General features: G+C 40.0%; 1 long non-coding RNA gene across 3 annotated transcripts in view; it reads right to left on the bottom strand.

Moving 5' to 3' along the window:
• Nucleotides 1-16,187, bottom strand: part of LOC110400131 — a 75,892-nt gene that overhangs the window by 45,303 nt on the left and 14,402 nt on the right. For 2 of the 3 annotated variants that reach the window (XR_002439654.1, XR_002439653.1), the window contains exon 3: nt 6,977-7,124. This is a non-coding gene — a long non-coding RNA (uncharacterized LOC110400131). Of the gene's footprint in view, nt 1-6,976; nt 7,125-8,384; nt 8,466-16,187 lie in introns of those variants that run through there. The other variant, XR_002439655.1, reaches the window with a different exon arrangement.

Below are 16,187 nucleotides of genomic sequence, written 5' to 3'. Positions count from 1 at the left end.
GTGGCCCTCCTGAAGCAGCACCACCGGGGTAAAGCCACAGTACAGAAGTTGGGTAAATATTTTCCTTGTGCTCATCGGTAGCTGGCTGTTGACAAACATCCTCCTAGAGTGGTAATGCAGGATAATGCTGTCATTACCGGGGGATAAACACTGCGGTTGCAGCACGTCTCCATCGCTCTCACAAAATAGAGGGCATGCGGAGAATTATACAAGATCTTCCAAATATTTTGCCAATCAGCACGGAAATAATTGCTGAAGTGACTGGTGAGGTAGTTCAGACAAAAGGCAGGATAACTCGGACTGCTCAAAGCAGAGATAAACCTTTTTTTTTTTTTCTTTTTAATCTTTTAATTTACTATAAATTATATATATATTATATATAAATATAATATATATTTTTTTATTTGTTATATAGTTTTTTTTAAGAGTTCTTAGGAAAAAACAAGGAAATGGACTGGACAGAACGAGATTTCTGTCTGTCTTCTCCACTTGCTGGTTGCCTATCAGACATGAAACAGAACGGGTGCAATAAGCTATTCTCTTATTTTTCTTCCATCCATCTGGAAACAAGAACTACCAGAAGCCTGACAAGAAAGCCTGATCTCCAGCCAGATTTCTAGAAATGTTAATAAGAGTTCCTTATTCAAAAGTCACCTTCAGAACTTCTGAGTTTCTTTTCCTGACAGTTCAGATGTCTCATCACTGACCACAATTATTTCTGGAAAGGGGCCAAAACGTGTCCTTCAGGATTCTCCTGCTACCATATCTAATGAAATATATAGCTCCGTACAGATATATCTATATATCATACATCTGCATGATAATGCTGGTTACTAGAGATGAGATTAAGAATAAAACCTTTTGAAAAGATGATGGACAGTAACATAAGAACAACAGGAATATTTCACTCACGGGCTTTGCTCGAAAGAGTTTGATGTGGAGAGAGCATTCCTTCTGCTTAAGTGTCAGCTTGGAGCTTTCTGGATGCCAACCAGAGAGGTCTCAGAGATACCCCAGTGATGGGGAGCATCACTGCAGCTCGTGTGTGGCTTGATTTCATAGGATCATAGAATTGTTTGAGTTGGAAGGGACCTTTAAAGGCCATCTAGTCCAACTTCCCTGCAATGAACAGTGGGAACTGCTCGACCAGGGTGCTCAGAACCTGGTCCGACCTGACCCTGAGTGTCTCCACGGATGGAGCACCCATGGAGGCATATCCATGGACTTGCCCTACCCCTCAGAAGCTGGAGATGGTGATTCAGACAGAACTTGCTGTCACAGTAGGACCTCAGAAAAAACAGCAAAGACCACAGAGGCTCAGACAGATCACCACCACCAGGACAGCACTTCTTCATTCCATCACTTCCACTGGGTGAACTTCAGGACCAGGTGGGACTTACTGAGGCTCCAAGCAATGCCACATCGCAGCACCAGCAGAATTTTCCTGCTCCATTTTGTATAGCACAACTTAATGGCCCTATTGACATCTTCTGTGATATACGTCCTGTGATCAGTGCAATTACTGCATGTCATCACCACTGTAAATTTACCCAGCCTGAAACCATTTTAAACTTAAACTGCATACTTAAGGACTACTATCCACCTCCTCTTTGTAAATTAGCTATATGATTTATCTGTGGGAACCATTTCAAAAAGTATACATTCAGAAATACATATACCACATGATGTCTTTTCCATATGGCATCTCATAATTATTTTGCTGTGTGTGAACATGATGAAAACAGTTTCATAATTCTCTAAGGGTTAGGGTAAATTATTTCAATTAGACATATTTCAGAGCAAACATTACCTTAGGGTTTATTAATAATAGTACCTGAGAAGGAACAGCTGCCTTTTAAGCAGCGAGAGCTGTCAGCTTCTCACTGCCCCCCCTGTAGCACCCCTTTTGTGACTCTAAAAAAATGGCAGATTTTCTCATGCTTTACCTAAACAGAGAACTTGGCAGCAGAGACCTGGTTGTAATCCTCAGCAAGGGAGCTGGTGGGTGGATTTTTTCCCTATAAACTCTTGTATAAACCACACCAGTCTCCTGGTATTTATTTTGTGTAATGTTGGAAATCATACACAGATCCAACAGGCCATGTAAAAGGGTTTTGTAACTTCCTGAAATCCTTTCAGACGAAATCTTTTCTCCAACAGTGGTCCCAGGTCATGGGGATATCATCATCAGTTTTTAAGGGCAAGGTTCCTCAGCCGTTTGTAAGAGCCGAACTTTGAAACTAGGCAATGAAAATCTAAATTAGATCAGCTAATTATTAGGAATTGCTAATGGAATTATTAAAAAGAAAATTAGGTTGTTGAGGTATACGGACCATTTTGTCAGCACCAAGCTTACAAGCAGTCTGTCTCACAGTTTTTAGTGCCCCATTCTTCATCTAGTTGTTTTTATGTATTAATGCCATCATATGGCGTGCACTCATTTTGAACTACAGCTTTTGTGGCTACACCTCCCTGCAATTAATACTTCTATGTTTAAAGGCAAATACCTAAGAATCACTTAGGTGCATCCAACTCCCTAAAAACCTGTAGCCGAATTGCGCCGAGAATCAATTCCTGTCTCTCCTTACCCCACTCTGCTTGCAGGGGTGAGGAAATTGACCTTGAATACACAGTCATTACAGCTGGGTTGAAGAAAGGGACAAAGTCTTTCGGGTGATAAATAATACGGATGCAACTGTGGAGAGGGCTGGTGTGACTAACTCCTCATTACAACCTGTGGTTGGAATAAAATTTGCCATGAAGATGTAGGTCTGAGTGGGAAAAAGGGAATTAGCCCCCATCATCTCTGCTTAGCCATGTCCACGCATGGAGGAGAGCTGAAGGCACCCGGTATGGACCAAAAAAACTGAAACTGAGAGCCTTCTAATAATGTCTATGAAAGCATTTGAGAATAAATATGCTAAGAAATCAACCCTTGCCAACAGATTCGGGTATCCCATCCCTGGAATTGCTCGAGGTCCGGTTGGATGGGACTTTGGGCAGACTGACCTAGTAGGAATTAACCCTGTCCATGGCAGGGGGGTGGAACTAGATGGTCTTTAAGATCCCTTCCTACCCAAACCATTCTATCATTCTATGACCGTCAGTCTTTGAATCCTGCAGTCCTTGTGTAGCTATGAACTGAGATGGAGCCGGATTCTAATTTGTATCGTGTATCACTGCCATCACCTATAGATACATATTTATTTTTATATAAATAGCAAAAAAGCTATAAAGCGAATATACATACATACATAACTGTAAGTAAAATAAGCACATACATTGCCCACGATTGCTTGAAATCCAATACCGGGATATCTAAACTGCTTAGTTATCACCAGACCAAACACGAGAGTTACACTACATCATTATCACACTTTAATCTTTGCATCTTAGCTACAAGAGGGAAAAAAAGCATTTCTAAAGAGAAAAATTGATTGGTAGAAGGCATTCAAGCTATAAAATATTTCCTTTTGATTCAGGTCCTAGTATTTTTGCCTGGCTCAGGTTCAGGCAGCTCTATAACTCTGCTGAATGATTTCCAAAGGGCCTCTTGCCCATATCTTTGTGCAAGAACACTCACATTTAGCCATGAAATTGTCACAAGAGAAACTGTTTGCTTCCCTGTCTTCTATGGCATTTTGATTTTCCTGGGACTTCTCAAGGAGGAACCTTGCATTGGCCTAGCCCCATAAAGACATTCAATGTTGGGTGCCGCAGGCTCAAAAGCCAGGACTTATTCTTCCACCCACTTTTTCTGCTCCTATGTGTAAAAATCCAAAGGAAGCAAATGACTGAGAACCCAGAGCCCCTGATCCCTTTAATATTTTGAAAAAACAAGCCAGTTGTTTCACATTGGGTATACTATTTCATTTGGGGAAGAACATATTCTCAATTGTGGAAACGTCTAATCTCTTTTTGCATGTCATGAAAGGAGAGGACTGCTATTATAAGACCTCTAAACTTTGCTGTCCTCTCTGCTTAATCCCATTATTTATTATTTTCCCCATAACTAGACAAACATAATGACAGTTCATACGGTTTTACACTTTTCAAAACACCACACTTTGCTGTGTTCAATTCTTTGAACAAATGTGCTGAAGAAACGATGCTTACATGTTGGTTCCCTCTGCCAGACCTTTCCTTCCTTAACCATTTGCAAATTCATTGGCTCACTTCAATCCAATTCAATAGAGATAAAGCCCCGAAGATAATTAAATTCCTGTAACTTCTGCTAATATTGGCAGCTGGAGACAGGTAGGAGATTGAAAGGAGTGCCTCTGCTGCAGGAAGACAACAACATGAGGCTCTACAGCACCATTTCTGTTGGTTTGGCCATAGCCAATAGGTACACGTGTGGTTCTGCACAGCACCCAGCCTCTCATGCACACAGCAGCTCAGGGAAAATGGAGGCATCATCTGTAGGCTGTATGAGAGGATGGGAAGTAGTGCAAGAAGGTGAAGACCTAGCGGGAGAGCAGGGAGACGAAGGACCCAAATTCAAAGGAAATTAAGCTTCAGTAATTCTATGTCTGAGGGTACAATGTTTATAGTGTTGTCCTCATTTCCACAATGTCTTATTCTCAAAGAACTGTTTCAGCCATTTTCTACATTGCAATACAAGAACAACCAAACTGACATGACTGCCTGATTTCCAGAGTGGAGAATTTTGTACCCAGTTCTACACCCAGGCACAACATCTTGTCAACTGCCTATTGCTTTTGAACCTTAAGGATTACAGCAGCAATGCAACAAGGGCTTATATCGCCATTCTTCTGTACAGTAACTTCTTGCATACAGCAGGGCTCATGCTATTCTTATACCTGTTTATGGTAACATTGCACAAATAAATCATATGCACACTTGTGCTCAACAATTATGTGATATTCTCTTTTGGCAATGGGACTAGACTGGGAGTTAGGAGACAGACTTCCATCTGGTAGTAAAAGGTTGTGGGACTGTAGAAAGTTGTGGGTTTTTTTCCCCTCTGTCCTTTTTTCCTCTCCCACACTTTGCCTCATTTATTAGTTCAAACTGAAAGTCCTTGAGCGGAAAGACCTATTTTCACCAGATGTTTGCATGAGTCTAACACATTGGGAGCCCTTTCTTAGTTGAAGTCCAGATGGCCTATAGCAAAGGAGATAATAACAAGACTCTCGCACTGGCTTTCTTATATCTGTATGACAACATCACCTTTGAAATGGGAATACTTGACTGTGCTGTAAGAATACATTTTCACTTGTGTGTTTAGCTGTAATAGGCCCACTGAAATACAAACACAAGAACTTAAAAGTGTCTCCATCAGAATTAATGGACAGTCCGACAGAGATCAAATTTGTCTTCTGCCAAGAAATTAATACTCTTAAAGCATCAGAGATTTTGCCATGCCTGCCTTGTTTCTGCTCTGCCATGGTACACTGCACGCTGTACCCAGTCAGTGAACACATCTCTAACCCTGCCCCAAGAGAGGCTGGACTTCTCACTAATGTTGTCTACCACCCACAAGCCTGTCTCAAGATCCATCCATAAATTTCTATTGCTTTTGAATAAGAGAAATTTTCCTTGACAGAAGTGATTATTATCAGGTATTGAAGGCTAATTTTATAATAAAATTCTGAGTTAGTAAACCTATTTCTTAGCTAGTTGAAAGCAAATCCCTCTTGCTCATACCTTGTTATGTTACCATTGCATGCTCTCATCACTGGTATTTAATTGTTCATCAGGAAATAAAATCTCAAGCAGAGATATTGACACTAGCCAATGTGGTAAGGTCACTCACCTCGATGTGTTTTTCAGATATTTTATTTAATCCCAATGGGCTTTTATTTTGTGTGTCAATTTGCACAATAAAATTCTGTTTTATGAGATTGAGTTTTCTCATATGTTGTTAGTGCACTTAATTAAACTCAGAAATGCTTTATCCTTTCTAAAACCCTGAATCTATCCTGAAATGCAGTGTTGTGTGGGCCCTCAGTGAGAGAAAGGCCATGTAATTTGACACAAATTACAAAAGTCTCTCTGAAGCATTTCCTTGTATGTTGCATGAAGGGAGGAGGAGAGATGTGGTTGAACATCAGCTTTTGAACTGCCCCATTTTGAAGGGAAGGACAATCAGAAACACTTGGATCCAGTTTTAATACCCTTGTGGTCTGGAGGCACAGCTTGATTTGGGTCCATCTGTACCCCAAAGCAGGAATAAATGATACATGTGAGGGGCTGCGGCTGCCTCTGCAATAAATATTGATCTACTGGTCCTCTGTCACAACATGAGCCCACACACCTCCAGATCCACCTGTCTGCATCGCACTGATGGCTGCTCCCTCAGGGGTGCCCTTCAGCTTCGTGCATGCATGGCCTATTGTCCAGAATAGTTGGCTCTAGAGCACATTTCCTCAGCATAATTAGTATAACAAGTGTTCCTGAGCCTCTATGGATGCGTATTCAAGAGGGAGCTGTCTGTCTACATTTCATTTTACATTTCCTTCAGCTGGATCAGAGATCCATAAGCAAAATCCAGCACCCGGGAACTTCCAAGAGGACTCTGAATTCACGAACAATAAATGGCTTACAATCATCCATACCATAACACTTTCATCTCTGGCAGATAGGGTTTGGATAACTGCTTTTGGGCAACATGGAGACTCTTACAACACCTGCACTGAGTATTTTTCTTAGATGTTTTTGGGCTGACGGCAAAGAAACAAAACAAAAAATCCCTCCCCAAAGTGTGGCTACATGCGGAATACAGGCAAAGGTCTCCACGTACCCTCTCCCATCCCTGAGCAGGCAGGCAGAGCTACCTTTAAACAAGAAGGAACACCTGCAGCACTCTTTTAGAAGAAGCTACTCAAGTATGTGATCCAAGAGATGGGCAAATCCCCATAACTTCAAGGCTTGACTTTGCTCTCCAGTACAAGCTGAGTTACAGACACCCAAGATACATCCTTTCCTGCCCATTCTGCAGTAGTTCTCTTACCTCCACCATTTCCAGATGTCACTCCGCAAGGTACATGGGAAGACTTGAAGCAGACTCATTTCCAGCCCTCTCGCTTCTCTAATCCACTGGTCACTACATTTTCCAGTAGAGGTGGTGACATTTGTTTGAGGCTATGACTGAATCAGACCTGTAAGGTATAAATAACAATGAGCATTAAGTAACTTCTCTTACAAGAAATAACTGTAAGCATTTTCCCAACACTTCGTGGTTATGCCCAGATTTCTATGGTGTAGTGACTCATATAAAACACGCCCAATTATTTTAGTAGTAGACAAACTAGAAATATTCAAACAAGCGTCAGGGTAGCGTGACCGTGTAAGAAAGGCTGGAAGGGTGGCATAGTCAGGATCAAGATCTGATAGACCACTTCAGCTAAACATTAGGTAAAAGGTAAGACACATATCAGAGTTGTCCCACACCTGAAAACACGGAATGTTGTTGGAAATCACTTGATAAAGGTTTGCTGTAGTGTGGCCTTTGAAATCAGACAGAAAACTTTAACAAACTCATCCTTGATTATCATAGTTCCATTTTTGTCAAGTGCAACAAAAAATTGTGGAAAATAACACAACGAAAACAAGGCAGAATTTTCTTATTTTCACAGAGAGATTTGGTTTTAGCTTTTGGGAGGAGATCGAATTCGGCTGACATTTTCGTACAACCAGTACATCCTTTCGTCACTGCTGAACTGATCGAGTTGAAAGTCACTGAACAGAAATAACTGGCGGGCCAGTTGTGGATCTGACATTCAGAATTAGGCAGATGGTAAGCACAAAAATACAGTCTGGGTTAAATACTGACCACATTTGCCAGAAGCACAGACAGAGAAACCCTATTCACATCCAGATCATAGGCGGAGCACATACAGATCTACCAAAACATTAAGAGCAGAATTCAGTATAAATTATTCCGTCTTAATAGTACATGGACATCTGACAGTATTTTTCTTTCATGCACTTTTCCTTCAAAAGGATGGAATTTCGCTCCGTGCTGGACACTTTGGCCAAGTGCTTTTTCCCAAATGGATGCAATCCCCTTTCTGATCTGAGTGCCTAAAACCAGTCTCCTACCATCTCGTCCAGACACGCTGCCCCGCTGCGCTGACGGCGAGGAGGTGATATTTAAAGCCATGCCAACTGAGCACAACAGGGGATAGGCAGAGCAGAAGCAACAGAAGGAGGATTTTGCAAGAGCTCGCTAGGTCACATTAAACTCCTTCTCTGGCCACGTCCACTGTCCAGCCCGTATGCCTGAAAATCTTGCTTTAAGCTGTTGTTATTTATTTGGAAATTTACTGTGGCTGTGGTTTAACTCTGCATTTCAGAGCTATTCTTTAATTGATATAGTGCTCTTCATCCTTCATAAACAATAATCAAAGGTGCGGTACCTTGGGGGACAGGGAGGCAGGTGATCAATACCAGCAGATGACCAGGTCTCCGTAGGAACGTTATTTATACATCAAAATTTATACTGAAGAAGAGAAAGCAAGTCTGTAAAAGCTGTATTTATTTGTTAAAAGCCTCCTACCTTTGGCTAAGCTTCAGTAAAAGCCTCACGGACAAACTTCTTTGTTTCTGGCAGAAATAAATATTTATTACTGAACTGGGAAAAATACTCTTACAAAGCCTAACTATTTTAATAAAAAATTTAATATGTTTATTTCTTCCAGACAGGAGATAAAAAGCTGTCAGACAAATGATGGTTTAAATTACAGTGAAATGTTTTCTTTACCTAATCTTTCTTTTTCTTCTTCTCTAACATCTATGCGGCATGCTCTGAATTTTTATTTTTAGTAAGAAATGTCAAGGAAACACTTTATAGTAAGTGGCTGTTCACTATTAATTCTTTTGTTATTAAACTTGGGAACATTAATTAGCATTAATCGCTTTGGCACTAATATAGATTTCCCACAATAAATTCTTTACACACATATACAGACCCTATAATCTAATCAAGCAATTTTCTCCTACCTACTTGGAAGGGAGAAAAAGAGCAAGACTGTTCTTGTTATTTCTACTTTCTTCTTTTAATTCTGAGAAGGAGGTGGTGTAGGAGAAATGGAACCTATACAGGAACTGAGAAAAACAATAACTATTGCCACTCTCAGTGTATGTACTACTCAGTCAGTAGCTGTATGCTGTAGGTAACATCATTGACATTTCGGTAAGGAAAATAGATGCATGTAGCTCAAAGTCATCAAGCAAATCTGTTACTCTGCAAACGCTGAGATAATAATAAAATGTTGCTTTTCTTTCTTGAGAAAGAAAACAACACCTAAAATAGTTTAGTACTAACTAGCACGGTGATTTCTAGTGCTGCTCTGATGCAGCCCAAATTTCCAGCAGTGAATGCTGCTACTTAGCGAGACAAACATAACAGAAATTTATCAGCAAGTCTTCCTCACGAAGGAGGAGTTCAAAGTTAAAAATGCTACTTGCTGTGAACAAGGTAATCATGGGAGAATGTGCTGCTCTGTCAGACTCTGGTGTTGTACACAGCAGAAAACTGAGCTGCTGAGCTCTTGTCAAGCAAGCCATGATCACATTTACTGATTTTCACACTGGCAGGTACTTTCTTTAAACCACTGCAGATAACTTTGCAAAATAAGGTTGTCATTACTCCTCAGATGCCCTAACTTGAATAAACACGATGAATGAATATGCTGTATTTCTCAGAACAAACAAGCTGCAAGCATGGAAGCTACAGTGTGACTGATTAAGTATGTACGTTGCCTGCCAAATCTCTGCAGATCAACACAGGACTTAAATCTCACTTTCACTTTTAGACGTATAATTATTCTCAGAATGAAGTTTCCATAATGAACGCTTAAAACCATTTATTTCAGATATTGATTTACAACTGGAGGCCTTACATTAATACCTTTCTTGGTCTCTGCGGGCCTTCACCACTAATCAGGCTCTGTGCAGGTAGAGGAGAGAAAAAGTACTCGAGGATACCCTTCAGTGGTATAAGGTCCAGATGTAGCATTTGAAAATCCTAATTCATTCATCCAAAATCCAGCAGCAAAGCATTACAGCCCCAGCCCAGCATCTCCTTCTTTCCTCTCACCTCATGTTAGATTTAATTTATTTAGTCCTTGCAAAACTTGAACAAATCATATTGAACTTCTCTTCCTACTCAAGCTCCCACTCATCCTGTCTGAACCTCTGAGCTCTTCAACATATTTCCTTTTATTCCCGAGAACTCAGGCATCTTTTGCTATTCTTTAAAATCATTCAAGGAATGCACATTTTAATATAAAATTCAGTCTTTAGAAAAATGTTTTTTCATTATTTTCCTCTAGAAAAGTCACTGAACCAACAAAACACATCCCAACTTCATCAATTTGTACATCCTGCTTCCCCAACCTAAATCTTACTACTGCTCTCATATACTGCAAACTGCTGCTTTCAGTAGGCAGCTCAGAAGTGTTTTTAAGGAAATTGCAAGCTGGGCAGCTGCAGAGATGACACGCCAGTTCTAGGGAATCTACGTGCAACACTGCTTGGATGTGCTGAGTTCATTCACACACCTTCCTTCACATAACACTTTAAGGGACAGAAATGATGAGGCATGAGTCTCTGGGGTCTTCCACAGCAGATCAGACCATCCTTGCTGGTGGAAATATTTCAAGATTATATTTTCCAGTATTTCAGTAGCTCCCATAGGTACGTAGGACCTCAATAGATAACACTATTTTAAATGCAGCATACAATCATTTTGATCTAGCAAAATCACGGGCTTCGCTTACAAAATAAATATTTGCAATGTACTTGGCCGGATTCTCAGCCAGCGTTTCCTGATTTACGCCAGGTGAAGATCCTGCCTTTGTAGGTATAGAGCTTTTGAGAACAACAATTATTATATAAAGAGATCGTATTTTGCAGGTGCTTGTGGAATACGCATAAAACCATGAAGAGGACAAGAAAATTCCTTGCTGCAAGAACCTAGTTGCTAAAGTTCTGTCAAAAAATACCCATCTACACAGTGGATAAACTGCACCAAGTTCCCCACTGGTAGTGTGCTGGGGCATAGATCTAAGCAAAGGTAGCAGAACAAAACTCCCATTTTTCATTTCCCTCCATCCATCCTGCCATGAAGCCAGCCAGTCTTCTCTCAAGGAGCCTCTGTCTTTCAAATGAGCATCGTCCTACCAGCAATTCCACAGCACAATGACATGGAATAAACAATGCTATCTCCATGTTCATTGCTTGATAACATTTCAGCACTGAATTTCTTTCAGTACCCATCAGTACACGGATTTTCCTCCTCCCAGGTCGTCATGGAGTTATCAGTATTGACAGAACCAGGTTAACAGCAATCAAAGTAACACTACAAATTCCTGCCCCTAGCATGAACGAGTGTATAATTGCTTTCCCGCCTCTCCTATTTTTTTTTCCTTTTCTGAGCTTAAAATTCAGAAATTTTGGGTTGCAACAAAATGTATTGTAAAAATTCGCCAAATCTGAAAAACAACAGGTTGCAATACAAGCTATTGTGAACCATGCTGAAATGGTGCATCCCTCTTTGCACCCTGCCCAAGGCCGGTCTGGGCTCAGCATGACTTTGCAAACAGGTAAATTCTGCTAAGTGATGTCTTTCAGCTGCACAAAAGCAGTGCTCACAGAAAGGGCAAGCTGAGGTTGCATAGCATATCTTTGTGATAAGAAAAAAAAAACCACAAAATCTGAAAGATGCAGAGCTTTTCAGTTTATGCCAGAATTAGGGAGTACTACCCTAATCCCTAGATTAGTCTAACAAAAAAACAAAACAAAACAAACACAAGAGTCTGTCAAAATTTCCAGTATTGTACTTGATCATTTTCAAGCAATTTAGATGTGATTCACAAGTTTACGGGGTTACCTTCTGGCAAAAAGAAAAAAATAATAAATCCCAACATTTTCAGCTTCTACAATAGCAGAAACGAAATGCCTATGACTTAGAGAACCTGTCACAAGTTATAAGCATAAACACCACAGTTTTATATCTTCAGGAAGAACTTCAAATACACAGAACAGCCTCTGGTTTTAATCTTATTTTTTCCCTTAATGATTGACCTACATAAGCAACCAAATCCTTGACACTTTCTAGTGGCACAATATACGTTTCTCTTACATGTTCTTCAGTTGTCACTGAAGTCCCTAACCAAAAATTACAGAAGACTGAGGACTGGAGTATTACTGTGGTTGCTGCAGTATTTAGGAGCAAAAAAGAAAAAAAAAAAAAAGGAGGAAAAAAAGATTAAAAAAGAACAACCTGGTGGAGATTTCAATCCATTAGCAGCACTGAGCTTGCCAGTTCTTTACTGCAGCATTTGACAAGGCTGCGAGCCAGAGATTAAGGCACGTCTCCTGAGGAAGGAAAAGAACGGGAGCTTCCACACTTCATTAAGGATACATTTTATTTGCAAACTGCCAGCCCACAGAGTGGCACTGACTTTTGGGTCATGGAAAAGGTTGCAGTTGTGCACTTGAACTGTGCCAAGCTGAGCTAGATAATACCCTTAAAAAAGCAAATCACAGAAAAATGATAAGAAAAATAGGGAAACCTATGATCGCAAAAAACCTAAAATAGGACTTGAAAATTACCTTGTGCTCCAGTCAGGTTTTTCCTCCTCAAAAATTGTACTAAAGCAGGAAAAGTGCCCAAAACAACAGGGAGCTGTTAGCTACAAAATGCATATTCATGCTGTATTTTTTATAATTTAAACATACATTCTCAGATTTATTTCACATTGATTGCTTTAAAAATGTTAATGTCCCTATAGAGTCAAGCCTTATCATTACTTGATCCTTTGCCAAAGACTGTACTGGCACTCCACGACCGTATACATTTTTTACTAAGCTATTGTTGCTTTTTCCTGGCGTGTTTTTCAAAATCTGAATAGAAATGCATAGCTTGTACTGTTCAAAGTATAAATCATAAATCACTCATCGTAAAGGGCCAATTCTTGGAGTCTTTATTTGGTATTTGCACTGGCAATTTCCCAATCATTTTCAAATGGAGTTGTATTTGAGTAAAGGCATGGATGCCAGTAAAGGTAAGTTTTCTTTGCTCTGGGAAAAAGAGATTTAAGAATAAATCTTTGTGTTCGGTCCCAGATCTTCTTTGCACTAACATCAATAGAATCACTTGCAATGAAATGTGTTCAATACCACAGAATAGAAGTGCCCACTTTGCCGTGAAATTTGACTAAAAATAGGTCTTGAATACACATATGTGCAGTAACAGTGATCACCAGCAGAATTTTGAGCCGCCCAGCTTGGACAGGCATTTGGTACGACTGCAACCATTGCAACCATCATCACAACTATTGCCCATCAAGTCATGTACTGCGAGAGTTTTCCACACACTCAGAAGCTGAAGGCAGAAAGAATAAAAAATTACAATATTTTTCTGTTGTTTCGGCAGACCCACTTCTTTTGTAAGGATATGGATTGTGGCAGGAGTAGGATCTGGAGAAGCCTGGATTTGAATAGCTCACAAATATAAAGGCATCTAAAAAGGAACTGAAGGCCTACAACAGATGTTGATGCTAACCTACAGCTCTCCCAACATCATTCATCCCACCTGGCATCGGATGGAGGTCTTTGGGCATGATCTTTCCCCCAGGAGAGTCTCTCTGCAGCTGGATGAGTGCAGCAAGTACTACTGACAGAAATGAAGGTGCAGGTACATCATAATCTGAGAGTATGGCTGTGTATCTTCATCAATACCTAAAGAAAATAAAATTAATTTTTTTCTTAATCTGTAGCTGAACTAAAGTCATTTATGGACACAACATGCTCCTTCTGCGTTCTCTGCTTTTCTTCATTACCTATGAAAATATGAACTTAATGAAATAGTAATACATAAAGAAGCAAGAATTTTTGAAGTACTGCAGGCACAATGATCTCAGAAGAATTTCTCTTTCCTTCTTCTTCTTTTAAATGCATACAGATCCTAGAGTACTCAGTTTTATTTCACATATCCATAGAAGGGTCTATCTCACTCAACCATAGCTGAGTGTTGGTTCCCCTGTTGAAATTCCTGATCCTCCATGGTTTTCAGCCCCTAATGAGAATGAGTACCACTACTTTCACTCTAATCCAAGATGTCATGATGTCTTGACAACCATAATTAGCAGCAAAAACGGCACCTGAGCTCAGTCTAAGCAAGGATGACAATCTTTGGTAAGCATCATTAATAAGATCAATAAATCTACTTTGTTCCATTCCCAGAGCCATCTCTCCTCTCCTCCCTGTTTTGCTATTCATGGTCGTACAGGGAAGGGAAAAAACAACAGCTGTGAAGAATTTCATCTTTTCTATCTTCTCCTTTTGGGATAACCAAGTGTGTGAAGGTTGGAGGAACAGTCAAACTATTTCTAAAGCTGAGAGTAAGGCTCAGTTCTGATTCAAGTTTCATGATTAAAATTATCAGCCAAAATACAGCATTCACCCAGGGAAGAAGAATGTTGTTACTTACAAGACAGAACATTTGAACTGTTGGCCAACTTTGCTTTGTTCCTATAAATTTTCTTCACTTGCCATGTTCCTTTTGCAAGAGAAAAAAAACAAGCTATAAACATTAGTTAGCTTTGTGGTGAGGTGTTCTTCTGCCAACCTGAGGTTAGAAGTGGAGCTGAGATCCCAAGAGCTAGGCTTTGTATTATAGTATTGTATTTTTGATGCGGTAGTTAGAAGTCAATTACTGTTTCCATTATAAACCCTGTTTTCCAAGGGTTTATACCTCAACCATTTTCATTTCCATCATGCTGAACTTGGCATACAAGCAGTATGAATACACAATTTTTAAATAGACTAAATGAGGCTGGCTCATTTTTAGATACACGGTAGTCAGAAACTCTTTGTCAGATGATTTTTATTCACTGAATTTAACAAACTAGAGTTTCACTTTAAAAAGTGGACTTTGTCAGTGAACTGTCTCTGTGGTTGGGCCTGATATCTTTTACCACTTCTAAGGAAAACAATTGTATTTAAAAAGTATATATGAAAGCCTGTTGACAAAATTCTCTCTTTAAGATCTGATTTTCTTGGCATTTCAGATGCCAAGACTCCCACGCCATATGTTTCATTGGAAACCATTGTGTAACAAGACCCTTATGGCTCAAAGGTGGATCTTATCCCAGTAAGTTTTCCTCCTTTTGGATAAGTGGGTCAAGGCAACAACTCAAAGGTCAAAGTCATCGGTGATAACCTCTCTGGGGAATTCAAGAATCTTTGGAGCTGAGCTGGGTAGAGGGGCCATCCCCACAGGTCTCTCCACCATGACTCAAGGCTGATGGTGGCAGGGGAGGCAGATGGAGGGCTGCCCACAGGCCAGGTGAGAGCCAGAACAGAGCGTACTCTGTACAAAGACCAAAATCCAGATGGCCACTGGCTGTTCAAGCCCTCCATCTGGGGCTGCGTGTCACTCGGTTATTTCACTCAGCAGATGCTAATTGCTCAAAAGCTACTTCAGCTTAGAAAATTCACTTTGCCAAGGCCACGACGAATATTTTCTTTGACTTCAATTTCCATGCATTCCTTCCACCTGAATTTCCTGAATTTTTTTTCTCTTAATTGAAGATAGCTGGAATCACAGAGCAGTGACACAAAAGTTTCACAATTCAGCTTTACCACTGGTAGACAGACTCACATGCAGTTCATCCCTGTAAACATCTTCTTCTACAGAAAAGGTTTGTTTCTTTTGAACTACAAAGAACTCAAGGTCGATTTTTACTCTAAATGTTTCTGTTAATCTTTCCAACACGTCTTCCCTGTAGACCGAAAACAAAGATAAACCACCTACTTAGTTTTTAAGATGATCAATATCACCCTGAACTTCTAAAGCACCATCCCACTGACATTTCAAACATTTTTTAGCAAATATGTTTTTAGAGCATTCCAGTAATATATGCAAGTTTACCCTAATTTTACTGGTTTTTTGTAAAATAAATCACAGTAAAACAATGATTCACCCAAAATCTCACAGAGGATCATGATCAGAAACAGAAAGAGCACAAACACGCCATGGGATAGACTTTCAGGAGGTTGCTTTCCCAGCACAGAAAATGAGCAGAAAGTTATTAGGTGCTGATACAAACTTTGCTGATGATGATAGATTTCGATAAGCTTTAGATCAAAATTTATTTCTCATTTACTTTGGAGTGAGAGAGAATCTAAGCTGATGTTTGTGAGATCACCCA

Source organism: Numida meleagris, chromosome 5, assembly GCF_002078875.1.
Source record: "Numida meleagris isolate 19003 breed g44 Domestic line chromosome 5, NumMel1.0, whole genome shotgun sequence".
Classification (NCBI taxonomy): Eukaryota; Metazoa; Chordata; class Aves; order Galliformes; family Numididae; genus Numida; species Numida meleagris.
Note: the sequence above shows the minus strand (reverse complement) of the source record. Positions and strands in the feature narration are given on the sequence as shown.